This window comes from Dipteris shenzhenensis, chromosome 33 (genome assembly GCF_047967505.1).
Source record: "Dipteris shenzhenensis isolate YYH24624 ecotype China chromosome 33, Dip_SZ_1.0, whole genome shotgun sequence".
NCBI lineage: Eukaryota > Viridiplantae > Streptophyta > Polypodiopsida > Gleicheniales > Dipteridaceae > Dipteris > Dipteris shenzhenensis.
Genome location: NC_141628.1, coordinates 501319 through 516709, shown reverse-complemented (window position 1 = coordinate 516709; position 15391 = coordinate 501319). Strand labels below are relative to the sequence as shown.

At 38.6% G+C, this 15391-nt stretch overlaps 2 pseudogenes; both read left to right on the top strand.

The window, feature by feature from the left end:
* Positions 1-6423, top strand: part of LOC147879507 (uncharacterized) — a 37776-nt pseudogene extending 31353 nt beyond the window's left edge.
* A 3622-nt stretch (positions 6424-10045) lies between these two features.
* On the top strand, positions 10046-11482 carry LOC147879506 (3-ketoacyl-CoA synthase 1 pseudogene; annotated as a pseudogene).
* Positions 11483-15391: the final 3909 nt, after the last annotated feature.

Genomic DNA, 15391 nt, shown 5'->3' with positions numbered 1-15391 from the left:
TTGGCGTGACCTAGAGATTCAAGCATTAGTCTATAACCAAGTCCATGGGGGACAAGGAAGCATCGCCAGGGGGACAAAGAATTGTCAATACTTGACACATTGAGCTAGATGAGGTAGATATTTTGGTATATGCATTTTAGTTAGCACAAGCATGGAAATTGCCAAAGGGGACATGCAGTGCACAACCTAAAACCAAGACACATATGCAAGAAAGAGGGTGGTAGCTCAACTTGACCAAGTCAAATTAAAGAATGTTCTATTAGATAGCTTGAGGAGGCAGGTTCTATGACCTCTACCACACATATCTTTGTCTCTAATGAATTTTGAAGGTGTAGTATCGGACGATGCATACTACTCTTTGTAGGATCACTAGCAAGTATAATTTATGAAGCAATGCAATTTGTAGCATGTTTGTATTTTTTGAAATGTACTTGGCCCTTTTATTAGCACTGGCTCTCCTAGAGACATTGCTTTAGGATTGAGTTGAGTGGGAGTTTTGTGATTATTTTAATTAGGAATTTCTAAAATTCTTAACCTCTACTTTTAGATGGATGTTGGCTTTTCAGCTTTTATCTTGTGTGTGAGCAAGGCGCTAGCAAATTTGTATGTTCATTTTCGTCAAGAAGACTCTTGCAAATCAAGAATCAAGGTGAGAACCTTTCGCATGTCTATTACTCCATCAGATTATCACAAGTAAACAATCATCGTTCAAGTGCCCTAGTTCAATTGACTCTCAATTTCTGATCCTAGATTAGCAGGTGACATGCATGTTGCATCTGAATCCTCGGGAAGCAGATGCATGCTTTGCAAGATTTTTTAGCGATGTGTTTGCAGAACTAAGGCAATATGTGGTGGACCTTGAGGATCTTCCATTTACTTGCAATGAGATCTTGAAAACGAATGTGCCTTGGAGGATTTAGAAGTTGAGAATGAGCTTGTTGCTCAAGCCGTCTCCTAAAAAAAACAAAAGAGTTGTTAGCTAGAAAAGACGGTTCGCCTGTTAAGGATTGAAGCCATTGCCTGGAAATTTTTTTTTGCTATCCAGGGAGCCATTTTTTAGAAAAGTAGGTTCACCTAGGAAAAAAAATCCATTTTCTTGTTGAAAGGGCTTTATGCTTGTCGGTGAAGAGATTGTCGTCTACTAGATTTGTTTATAAAAATAAAGCAAACCCCCCCCAGAAAATTGACATTAAAACTTTGCAGGTATCATTTATAAAACTTGGAAGGAAAAATAACGCTGATTTTCCTTTCAGTTTTAATTTATAGTTGCAAAAAAAGAGGTAGTGGCTTTGCAGTCGGTGTGAGAGCATGCAAATAACTATAGAACCTTTGCAAAGCCTAATGGATGTTGTGAGTCCTCAAAGAATTTCTTTTTTATTATTTCTTATTAAACAATCGATAGTGTCTAAAGACTCGTAAAACCCACAAGTTAGAGCCAAGTTCTTTCGAGCATACATGCACCCTTGTTTCCATTGGATGTGTAGACCTACATTGCGAGTATTTTGAAATGTTATTATATTTTATTCGATTTTCCAATTCCAAGGAAATATTTTCATGCCTCTTTTCTAAAATATGGTTGTGATGAAAATTCAAAAAAGCGTGTTTTTTAATCTTTTGTCAAAAGTGCTAAATTATCATCTTTTTGCAAAACATATAAAAATCACAAGAAAAATGGAAATCTTTTAAAGATTCCCCTAGAGCTCTCATTTTGATGTCATTGTTCTTGAATTGGGTGTTACATTGTTAAATGACATGGCATGAACCTAATTAATAGTATTGAACAAGACATAAGAGAACATGGAGCATAGTGCTTATTAAAGGTCAATTGCTACGGTAAGCCACTAAATAGCTTTGAATCTAGAAGTGCACAATTGATCATCTTGTAAAACTAACTAATTCACCTAGAAAGAATTTCAAAGAAGTTTCACTTGAAAACTTGAGATAGACTCATTGCACACATCTTGGGACTTATGTTTTCATGAATGTATTATCATGTATATTTTCATATTAGATGCAAGAAAAATTGATCTAGAGCAACCTCATAGGTGACAAAATAACTGAATGTTAGGATGCATATGCATGCAATGGACCTACATGGCACATCATCAACGTTTTTATGTGGATTTGTCATGTGTGTGTGTGTGTGTGTGTGTGTGTGTGTGTGTATGTGTGTGTGTATGTGTGTGTGTGTGTGTGTGTGTGTGTGTGAGAGAGAGAGAGAGAGAGAGAGAGAGAGAGAGGGAGGGAGGGAGGGAAGGAGAGAGAGAGAGAGAGAGAGAGAGAGAGAGAGAGAGAGAGAGAGAGAGAGAGAGAGAGAGAGAGAGAGAGAGAGAGAGAGAGAGAGAGAGAGAATGAATCTACAAAGTGGAGATGATGTAATTTTGTTTGAAGTGCATGCTTTCTATTTGTTAACAAAATGTTTTCATGCCAGAGGTTGAAATCAAAGTATTCGAGATAAAGCAAGGGAGTCAAGACACTAAGTTTGTTGAAGAGGATTTGGGCTAAAGACAGGAGTTACTCCTATGTTAAACCTTTGACATCAGGCATTCTTTCTCCAACTGATGAGGTATCAAGTGAAGAAAATGTAGTTGAAGAACCTATCTATGAGGGTTGAGAGGACTTGCTAAGTGAAATGCTTGTAGAGGGAGACAATTTTGCAGTGAATGCTGAGGAGGGAAACGATGAGGGTGTGGACTTCTTCATTCTAAAATGTAGCCATGCAAAGCAAATAGTTAGGAAAGTGCTTACAGACAAGTGGGGCACTAAGTGTGGCAGGGGCTCACACTATATTACTGGATGGTATTAAGTATGCTTGAAAGATGAAAAAAGTAATATATAATAGAAATAATGTATAGCACACAGTATGAGCTATATAATATAGCTCATTAAGAATGCTCGAAAGAATAGATTACATGCTATATATAAGAGATATTATACATTGCAAACTGTATGAGATATATAGCTCATGTAGAATGCTTGAGATATTAGATTAAGTGCTATATATAGCACAAATAAAAAATAAAATAAAATAGTTTGGGAGACTCACCTTGGCATCATCAACCCTTTTCTGTAGTTCGTGTACATTGTCTTTGGTATGCAATCTTTGGAACATTTGTAACAACCATTCTTGATCAGCATCCTCTCCAAAGATTGAACAGTTCAGATTCCATCTTGTTCATCTCTGTTCGCTTGCCTTTTGCTCTATACAAGTTCTAGCTAGCAACCTCAAGAACCTAGCATTCCTCATCAAGCGTCGACTTCAGACCTCCCAACCTAATCTCATCTGCACTTGTCATTCCAACAATTCCATCTTCCTATTTTTTTTGGAATTCTGGGCTCATATAAAACAGGTTTTTCACTGGTGTTGTGGAAACAACAGATTTTACATTAGATGAAGGGAACACACCATGTAAAGATCTCATATTCTCTTCCCACCTCTTGCGCTTTGTACCTAGATGCCCTCGGTGGACCTTAGCATGTTCCAGTGCACTCTCTACAATGGAGCCCATGCAATGGTGAAAAGCTACATGTCCTCAGCTCTTTGCACTGACTTGCAGTTCTCCAAGGCAAAGGACTTGGCAAAAAATAGCCCAATTTCATAATTGGTTAGCCCCTCTTAATAGACTTCATAGTGATGCCGCACAAGCTTCTGGGCAAACTCATTACATACATGATATGACTTTATTTTTTTTTGCCCAGAAACTGGTTTGGGACATGCAAATACAGACTCCAAGTCTGCAGGGGTTATGTCTTTCGAACCTATTTGTATCTCCCTTGGATCTATTCCAACCATACTGAGCCCATACTCTTCATTAAATGCCTGTGCGTATTGGCAAAATTTCTTTTGTACTGGGACTTGCACTTGTGATATCTTCTTAGATGCCTTGTGAGCTGCATTAGCTACCATGATCTCTACAAAGACAGAAAGACTAAAAGTCAATATGATTCATTATGATTCACTGCATGATCAATAGCCAATAATATGTTCCTTCCATATACAAAACCATATTGTCTAGCATGCACCATGCTACTCAGAATATGCTTGATTCTATTTGCCAAATCCTTGGCCATAACTTTGCACACACAATTGAGCATCGACAAAGGTCTCCAGTGACATGGTAACCAACTATTTTGCTCCTTAGGAATAAGCTTTATCATACCCATATTAAGCCTCTGAGGCATCACACCTCTTTGGAAGCACTAGTTAATTACTTCCATCATATCCTCCATAAGTTATATTGATAGAACTCAATAGGCATACTGCTAGGCCCAAGTGACTTATCTCTAGCCATAGAGAACACAACATATTTGATCTTAGCCATTGATATCATCCAAAGAACATATTTGATCACAGCCGAAGACTCAGCCTTTGCAACAGTAGAGCCTCATAAGGCATCACCACCTATCGTGCAAATTGCTTAGGAATGCATCCAGCTTTACCTTGTAATTTGTGCTTTCAATTGGCCTAGTGCCCACAACGCTAGATAAATGCTATATGAAAATCTCAGCTATTTTTGACTCCTCATACACTAGATTGCCCTCAGCATACTTTTCTCTCTAACCGTTCTAAAGAAGAATGCCGACGGTGTGTTACCTTCTTGAAGCCACTTTGAACCTTAGCTACACCCAGCCTAGCATGCTCTATAGCTCTCAAGAAAAGCTCAACCGAGGAAAGCAACGAAGGAAAAATAGGATCCAATGGATTCTCAGCAATAGTCAACAATAATTACAAACTCAAGCAAACCGTTGCCTTCCCCTGTCTCCTCATTCTTCCTGCTCTCTCTCTCTCAAAATCTTTAGCAATCTTAGTAACCATTTCAATACAAGCACTCCATCTACTGAACTTGAACGAAATTGGGCCTCATTTAGTCTATGCCAACATCTGCAAGTCAAACTTCATAAACAATAGAAAGTGATAAGCAGAAACTACTTCCATCAGGACTTTACCCTCTAGTTCATGCGTGTTTGAGTCCTCATTGTGAGGAAGCTGAAGTCATGAGCTGGACGATAGTGCAATAGCATAGACGATGAATATGAAGCTCTTCAGCTTGAAGGAATGGTTGACAAAATGATTAGGAGGGAACAAAATTTTGTTGTTGGAATCTAAGAACTACCCGAAACGTCTCATTAGTCTTTTAATTACTTGGTAGTGGTGCACGTAATCATGCAACGAACTCTCTATATTTTATTGAAAAATATAATGACTTTTGTTTTTTCTTCATTTAAGAACTATGTATTAGTTTCATGCTATATAGTGGAAAAAGCATCCCACATTACCTTGCTTTCACCTTGCATTCCGGACTGCTTATTTTTTTGCTAAGAATGATATGGAATTCTTGAAGTTTGCATGTATGTTGGGGTTTTTGAAATGTTGTGGGTAGAAAACTTACCAGCAGATCTTTACCATAATGACAAAGCTGCATCTACCGTTTGTTTCTTTTATAGCAAATTACATTTGCAAGGAAATAATTCATTGATTGTAACAGTCATCTATCTTTGGTATCTACGTGGATGAGTCAACTGATATATCTGTGTCTGAGCATATGATAATTTATGGGAGTTATATGTGGAAGCACTCACCTTGTGCATCTTTCTTAGGACTCATGGAGGTGGAAGATAAAACTGCAAAGGGGTTGCATGCTAAGTTGAAACAGTTTTTGCAGCTCATGACATTGATGAGACAAAAAGGGTGAGCTTTTGATCAGATGGTGCCTCTGTCATGACATGAAAAGGTAAAGGTTTGGCTATATTGTTGAAAAATTCCATTCCTTTTCTAACCTCTATCCATTGTGTTGCACATCGCACACATTTATGTGCCTCTGATGCATTAAAGCAATGTGAGTTTGCTCATAAGATTGATGCACCTCTAAATGAGATAGGGTCTTTTCTCAAAAAGAGTTCTTCAAGGATATTGAAGCTAACTAAATTGGAAGAGGAGTTTGATTGCAAAACACTACATATGAAGAGGATTCATAATATATGGTGGTTGAGTAGGCACAAAGTGATTGCAAATGTTTGTGAAGTTATTGAGCCACTTTTAGCATTCTTGAAGGCTGAAAATCAGTCTCTTTATGAGACCATGTCAAAGTTTGAATTTATTTATGCCTTGCAATTTCTTGGAGACTTACTAGATCACATTAATGCTCGTCTAATCTTTGTTTTCCAAAATATGTTTGTGGATATTACAAGTGTATCAAGTCTTGTGAATGCAACTATTGGTACGATACAAATGGAATTTATTGCAGATCCCATAATTGACATTAATGCAAGGAATTACAATAGTAGGGGCTTCCTATAATTCCCGACTATGGTTTTGCTAATGGGCATCTTGCTGAATTGAGGAGTGCATTAAAAGGGGATATGTTTCGTGGTGCTGTAATACAAAGATGTCCTATTGGATCTGATTTGATTGTTGCCATATAGTTTCAAAAACAATATTCTACTCTTATCTTGGATAGTCTAAAAGAGAGGTTTGCAAATAATATGGTATTGAGTTGCTTGAAAATACTATGTCCATCGTCTTTTCCACCTGGGCAGCTTTTGAAATCTTTTGGAGGAGAAGAATTGAATTCGTCAGTGCAATTCTATGGAAATCATGTAGCATGCAATGGAAAAGGTTTTGATAGCTTGATTGATGGTAGAGCTTTGAAAAAAGAATTTCAAGTGTTCAAAGTGCAAGCTGCCTCTGATTGGAAGACATGGCCTTTGAAGGATATATGGAGCTATGTTAGATGTATTGATGTTCTTCGCACTAAGTACCCAATGATGCTTCAGCTGAATGAAGTCGCAATGGTCCAATGTTCAAGTACAACAATCTATGAGAGGGGATGCTCTTGTCAAAACATGATTAAAAATCGATATCGAAATCAGCTTGCGACACCAAACTTACCAGCATTGATGCATATTTCTATTGAGGGCCCAAGTGTGGAAGAGTTTGACTTTGTAGAGAGTATTGAAGCATGGGGCAATGCAACAAGGACTTCATGGCATCTATATGGTACCTTGAAACATTGAAAAAGTAAGTATACTTTGATTTTTAAGTAGCTAATAGTTTTAGCTCCATTTTTTATGATGCTTAGCATCTCCTTAGCATATGGTTGCACAAAATTCAAAGTGTGCAAATAATATTTTGATTTTCAAGCAACCAATAGTGTGTTTGGCTTAAGTTATTAGCTGTGTATACTATTGATAATTAGAGTGTGGTTGCAAAAAATTAATGAGCACAATGATTGCATGTTAATTTCAATAAGTTGTATTGTGTCATTTGAGAATGTTTAATATGTCATTAAAGCTTTCTTATTTGAATCTTAGTTAAAGACATTCTTGGAGAGATTATAATAAATTTTTTTGTTGTTCCAGGTTGTACATAGCATGGTATGCACTATGGAGTTGGTCTATCATTAAAGCTTTCTTATTCAGTTGTCAATTGAAGACTTTTTTTGGATATTCCAAGCTGTCCATAACTTATCGTTAGGTTTTGCTTGTCAGATTCTTAGTTGGAGACATGCATTACTTCTTTTGGCTATTCTAGGTAGTCTATATCATGGCATGCAACTTTTTTCCAAGATGGTTGAATCAGTTTTTTTCTTGTTAGGGCGGTGGCATATCATTAAGGCTTGCTTATTGCGATCTCAGTTTGAGACACACTTTACATCTTTTGGTTGCTTCAGGCTATCTATAGCTTATCTATGATTAAAGCTTGCTTTTTGAAATCTCAGTTGGAGACATGCTTTACTTACTTTTGGTTATTCCAAGCTGTCCATATAATGACATGCAAGTTTTTGGAGGCTTTAATAGTAGACTGGTTGCTTTTGCGAGGGTGCTTGGAATCAGTTTAGTTTTGCCAGGAGGTTGAATCAATTTGGTTTTGTTAGTGTGCTTGCTTATCACCATTAAAGCTTGCTTTATTTGAATCTCAATTCGAGACATGGTTTAGAAAGTTTGTAATACATCTTTTGGTTGTTCTAGGCTATTTGTAGCATGGCATGCATGCTCTTGAAGGCTTTAATTCTTGATTTGAGTACTACACAATTGATTGGCAAGTTTATTTTTGTCATGGTTGCTTTGCCAGGGTTTTTGTATCATCAATTTGGCTTTGACAGGATAGCTCATGCAAGCTAGCATGGAAAAGGGTTTGAGCATTATATGTACGGGTGGTTGAATAAGTTTTTGGTGGTTGCAAGCTAGGAGCATGTAAGATGAAGATGGAAAGGTTTTGTAGGGTTGATGCAAGTTGGCACAATGCAGATTTTGGTGAGTAGTATAAATTAGAAAGTGTCTTGCTTTGGTTTATATGCATATCCTTGGATTTTGGATATCGGAGCCATGCATGCTTTAGACAGATGGAGGTTGCAGCTTTTGGGTTTTATTTTTTGACATCCGCTTTGGTTTTTCAGGAAGGTTGATCCAAGTTGGCATATGGGAAAGTACCATGCATCATGTTGCTGCTCATTTTGGATTAGTTTGAGACACACTTTACTTCTTTTAGGTATTTTAGGCTACCCATAGCTTGTCTTAAAGCTTGCTTATGCGAAAATCTCAGTTAGAGATATGCTTTACTTCTTTTGGTTATTCCATGCTATCCATGGCATGGCATACAAATTTGTGGAGGGTTTAATTTTGTCTTTGAATATAAGACTGGATGGTTTTGCCACGATGATTGGGAATTGGGACCAGTTTGGTTTTGCCCAAGGTGATTGATCATTTTGGTTTTGCTCGGTTGGTTACTTATTATTAAATCTTGCTTTATTGGAATCCCAATTGGAGACATGGTTGGGAGAGATCATGATACTTTCCTTAGTGATTTCACAATGTCCATAGGCATGTAGATTTTGAAGGCTTCATTTGATAATTTTTTATTTGAATACTAGAAATGCCATGGGTGATGGAGGTGGCAGGTTTTGAGAGGTCTCATTTTCTGATTTTTCCACTTTGATTTTTCAAGAAGGTTGATCCAGGTTGGCATATGAGAAAGTAACATGAACAATCCCATCCCATTGCTTATTTTTTGATTTACAAATCAAATTGGTTGGGTCCACTTCAATTTTCTAGGAAAGTTGATTAAGGTTGGCATATGAAAAAGTAACATGCAAGAGTCCAGCCATCCCATATATATTTTCTTCTTTGCAAATCAAATTGGTTGGGTTCACTTTGGTTTTCTAGGAAGATTGATCCAGGTTGGCATATGGGAAAGTAACTTGCCATCTCATTGCTCGTTTGGTATTGGTTTGCAAGCTGGGACCTGGCTTTTGGGGTTACTTTTTGTACAATGAAGCTTGCAAGTTTTGTTATAGATAAGAAACACTTGTTTGGTGCACTCATTTATACGGGTAGACTTTTGGCCAGTGACATTTTGTGGTTGCAATCTTATAATCTGAAAGCATGTTCATAAACTTCTAGCCTATAGATGACGGGCTCTATGTTATCTATGGAGTGATGAAAGGATGATTATTACCAGTGATATGTTGGATTCTCATCCCTAAGATACATGTCTAGCAAGGAAATTAAGGGGTTACTAGACCTTAGTAGTGTGCATGATGCTAGATCTAGTAAATAAGTGGCAATCTATGCATGCATCATCATGCCTATGTAATGAAAAAATCTCCAATTCCATTGGTCTTAGTCTCTGTGAGATACTTGAGAAATTTACATAGTATTGTTTCTCATTTTGACACTAAATTTTTTTGAAGTATAGATCTTGAATGAAGGGGTTTTAAACATCGACCTTTTACTTCAAAAAGTCATGAATTTCTCTACTTACTGTTAGAAAAAATGTTTTTCGTGAACACTTGGAGAGTAGTTAGAACTGAAGGGAGAGGATTGCGTGCCAGATATCGTGCATCGAGATGGGCGTTTCTAACTATGGAGTGCTGACTACTAAATGCCTCCGTGACAATCGAGACAGAATGCGGAATTAAAGTTGAAGTGGGTCTAGCTATTACTAATTTGAGCCAAATTCAAGTAATTTGTCCTTGGTTGTCCTTACCAGAAGTTCCCACCTTCTTCAGTCTGTGCAATCTGTGCACCGCGTCCATCATCCAACAACATGGGTTTCCGCCACCCCCAGCTTCCATTCATTTCCATCTTGCCTCCTGCTCTGCTCCTTATCCTCCTCCTCAAAGTTGCAGAAATGACACATTCCTCCACCTGCCTCCCCGTCCTGGCGCTCTTCTGGGATAGCTTTCACCCCTACAGCCTCCCGCTTCTGCCTTGGGTCCTTGCGCTCGTCATTGCCGCCGTGTCCTTCTTCCGACGATGGTCGCGCCCTCTGTACCTCGTGGATTTTGCATGTTACAAGCCTGGGGACGATCAAAAGTGTAACTACGAACTGTCTGAGTTTTTCACGACAAATGATGGGAAATTCACTATTCCTAGCGTGAAGTTCCAGCGCAAGATATTCCTTCGGTCGGGGCTTGGTGGAGAGACTTATGTGCCACCCTTCATTTTTAACGACCGACCCGTTGCTCTGCACGAGGATGTCTTACTCGAAGCCACCCAGGTACTGTTTGGTTCTGTGGACGAACTCTTGAAGAAGACAGGAGTAGAACCCGGTGATATCGATATTCTGATTACGAATTGCAGTCTCTTCGCCCCCTCCCCGTCTCATTCCGCGATGATCGTGAATCATTTCAAAATGATGGAGAGCGTCAAGACTTTTCACCTTGGTGGAATGGGTTGTAGCGCCTCTGTGATTGCTTGTAATCTAGCAAAGGACTTATTGAAGGTGTACCCAAATCAGTATGCTTTGGTGGTGAGCACTGAGAACATTACCCTCAACTGGTATTCTGGGAACAACAAGTCGATGTTAGTGACAAATTGCTTATTCCGTGTGGGTTGTGCTGCCATGCTGCTCACCAATAGGCGGGACAAAAGGTCGTGTAGCAAGTACGAGTTTCTCCACTGCGTGAGAACGCACAAGGCGGCAGATGACCGCGCTTACCGCTGTGCATATCAGACCGAGGACGAAGAGGGATGCTTGGGAGTTGCACTGAACCGAGACCTGATGGGGGTTGCAGCCGATGCCCTCAGAACAAACATCGTTACCCTAGGGCCCCGTGTCCTGCCTTTGGGGGAGCAGATACTGTTTGTTATCAGTCTGCTTTCCAGGAAGGTCCTTAAAATGGAGGTGAAGCAGTACCAGCCAGATTTCAAGCTAGCCTTCCAGCATTTCTGTCTTCATGCGGGAGGCAGAGCCGTGATAGACGAAATCCAGAAGAATTTGTTTCTGGAAGCATCTCGAGCTACTCTTCATCGCTTTGGTAACACTTCTGCCAGCTGCCTATGGTATGTCCTTGCTTATATGGAGGCGAAGCAGAAGATCAAGAAGGGAGACAAAGTGTGGATGCTTGGTTTGGGCTCCGGGTTCAAATGTAATAGCGCGGTATGGAAGGCTATTGCAGACATTCCCGTCCCCGTTCGTAGCCCTTGGCTGGACTGCATCCACAGGTATCCTGCTGCATTTCCGAGACGTGGATACCATTGATACTAAAGCCTCCCAAGTATATCTGTGGAAATCTCTTGAGACCTTTTGGTTTTGCCCAAAGAGATCAGACTCATCAGATTGTCCTTTGGCATTTGTAGAAATTTACTATACTTCGATAGGAATATGGTTAGCGTTTTTGGGAGTAGTGGTAACTTTGACACATTCAAGTTATGGTGGCAGTTTAATTGACTCATTATGTAAGAGAGAGTCCCCCATCTTATATCAATTATTTTCCTAAGCATCTTGATTATGGCAGGAGCTAATTGTATTTTTTTCCCTAAAGAAAATTTAATATATTGCAGATGATATAGGAGCTAATTGTATTTTTTTCCCTAAAGAAAATTTAATATATTACAGATGATAAGGAAGAAAAGACAAATAAATTGAACTTCCATAAGAAATGCTTCATAAGACAAGTTTTTAACAAGATTCTTGTCAACGCTAAGCTTACCCAAATGCTAAGAAATAACGAGAGCACTCACATTGTTGGCTAATGAGAAAAAGATGAACAAGGTTGAGGAGGGATCACTTTAGAGCCACTTTAAAATGTTTTTGATGAGTTTCAACATGAAGATTGTTCAACATCCTCTACTTAAACTCTAAGAGGGTTTAGTGAAGAATAGCACATGCATTCATTAAAAGGGTTTTAATTAGATAATTTACATAATTTTTATAGTAATTTACTTATGCAATGAGACAAAGTTGAACAAGGTCTAGGAGGGACTACTTTGAAATGTTTTTGATGAGTTTAGCATGAAGATTAATCAATAAGTTAGCATGAGTTTAGCATGAGACAAAGTTGAACAAGGTCCAGGAGGGACTACTTTGAAATGTTTTTTATGAGTTTAGCATGAAGGTTCAGGAGGGACTACTTTGAAATGTTTTTGATGAGTTTAGCATGAAGTTAAACCTTGAGAGGGTTCATTGAAGAATGCCACATGTGAATTCAAAGGGTTCTTTTCTACTTAGATAAATCACATAATCGAATAGCAATCTCTTTATTGAAGGGATTTTATATTTGGAATTTGGAATGAACATTAGGATAAAATACTTATATAACTTATAAAGGCTATTTATGTTTGTCCTTTAAATGCATGTGTTGTCCAAATCTTTTACATAGTGAATCCTTGGGTTAAGCTTGGTGTTCAAAGAGGCGAGGCATGCAAACCCTTCCATTGCTCTTACAAATGAGAGGATGCTTATCGGAAGATGTTAGAAAAGCTATCTACAAGATCAATGGCATTGTCAGCTATGCTTAGTATCATATCACCTTCATTATATTTCATACAATTTTAAATGATCGGTATAAAATATTGAATCTTATGGGTGCACATGGAATAAGTGGATCTCGCAAAAAGTGATCTCTCTATCGAGCATCGAGAGGGCTAAAGTGGACTCCATTGAAGTTGTGTGCTTGCTTGAGAAGCACTTTCCCTCAAGCATTATGAAATGACTCAGGTGCACTTGCTTGTACACGTACTTGATGAGGTCACCATTGTGAGAACCGTTTATAGTCATTGGATGTTTTTCCTTGAACAATTTATGAAAACTTTGAAGAGGTTCTTACATCCATGAATCCCGATATGCCACATGCTTGGAACATCAAGGATGATGATCGTGTCATTACGGAGGTTCCCCAAGGTAAAGGGGTTGAAAGAAAGATGAACGAAGAGTAAAGAGAGAAATTCAATAAGTTTTGTGTCCTCAATAGTCCCGAGATGCAAAGATGAGTGGAGAGGTATGAAGAGGCCAAAGCAAAAAGGATAAATAAGAGGACAGGATTTAGAGTCATGCACAGGTGTAGGGTGCCATATCCATCAGACCTTGCTCTTCTCTCCGGACACATCTCACATGATTGGCTACAAGAAGCTCTTTGTGAAGTCAAAGATGATGGAGAGGACGCAATCGATCGAGAGCTGGAGCTTGCAGCTGGATGTATGCCACATGTAAGTTTCTTTCCGTACTACTTAATTTGGATATATATGGTCACAATTGCTACAAAATGCATCCTCATTGTTTTAATCATGTTCTTTTGTAGTACAAAAAGTACAGTGCATTATGGTCACATGGATGGCATTTTCGTGTGGAACGCCTCGATTCAAGGAGAGCCACCTATGATTGTGGAGTCATGGCTAACTTTGTACAAGATAGACGAGTTGATACTAATCCAATTAGATTATTATGGGACCATATGTGACATCTATGAAGTTGATTTTAGACGATTTATTATTTTCATTCTTGATGTCAAATGGTTTAGAACCATCTACAATGGTCCCAATACTACAGTCAAGAGAGACAACAGTGGTTTCTTTGCCATTGACTCCACTAGACTCTGGACCGATGAAAGTGATACTTTTATTCTTCCAGAGCATTGTGAACATGTACATACTAATGGATTGATTAAAAGCTAATATCTTTGTTTTCAAATAATTATTGGTAGATGCTCATATATATATATATATATATATATACTTAAGTATAAATTAATATAATTACTGGCATCTAACTTGCCTCTTCAACATGGGTGGCCTTTCATCCAGATCATTCGGATCCAAGATGGTGGTACATGGTCCAAGTTGCTCCTTGAAGCAAACATATTTTTGAAGATAGGAATGTGGATACGGAGATGCCAGCAGAAGGTCCAAATAATGATGCTGAAGGGTTTAGGGAAGAGGATGAAGATAACGATATGGACTAGGAAGAAGGTGACAATAATGACGCTATAATGGAGGAAGGTGGAGATCACGACTTTGAGGAAGAAGAGGAAGAACTAGAGGATCAAGTCTTAGGTAGACATACAATAGGGCATGATGATCTAGGTCATCAATTGTATGTAAATCTTGAGATAGACTTATTTGATGTGCAAGACTTGGCTCAAGACGAAGTCGTCGATGTAAATGCTACTGATTGATTGTTTTGACATCATCGAGACTTCCTATGTTTAGTCCTCTCATTTTTCTAGTGACATTTTGTACATTTGTATGTTAAGTTTACCATCAATATATAAGTGTTTTGATCTCAATTTTGGTGTACATACTCTTATATCTTTTATCTTTCAAATGATCAAACTTGTGGTCAAAAATTATTTTGGGTCCCTTGGAAACGACGTTCTGTAAAAACATCCGTATGAAAAATTTAACCCAGAGTCAGTATCACTATCGGTGGAAGCATTGTCAATTGTCTGTACGTGCATCAGTATAGGCATTGGTATATAGGAATGCATATACCAACATATATATCGACATTCATACTGACTATATTTTCATCATCCACACTGCCAACTGTACCGCGATTTTCGTGCCTACGCCTGTCACGAGAAGCATCGGTAGACAACATCAAAAAACCATGTCTTGTAGTGATAGAATTTGACCTGGCCCAGCAAGCTTTGAATGACTTGAGATCTGATCACGTTGGAGCATTGCTCCACGGAGATAGATGTCCGTCTCACAGATGAATGTGCAATCTGTAGGCCACTTGGATCCTCATCATGTGTTGTGAGGTAGACTAAGTTTGTAGCCTAAGGTCTCTATGGGAGCCAGTAGTATGCCCAAAGGGAGACTTTGAGTGGCACCACATTGAATGCATTTGTGGTACATGCACATATTGTAATTGAAGAAGAGGCAATATGATATCTACCCACATGAATGAGGGAAGACTCTTAAATTGAGAAGGTTTGAACATGTTAATGTTGAAGGATTGGCAAAAAAGACATGGCTAATGTCATATAAGAGCACTATTCCGAGGGAGCTTGTAGAGCACTTGGTTCAATCCATCCCAAAATATGTGCTTTATAATTTCGCGGCCAGTTGTCAAGATAAGAAGTCCAGGAAGTGCCTTGCCAATTTCTCCCATGACACTATTGTCTCTATGAAAACGTCGGTATTTCACACACGTTAGTGCAGTAGCTAG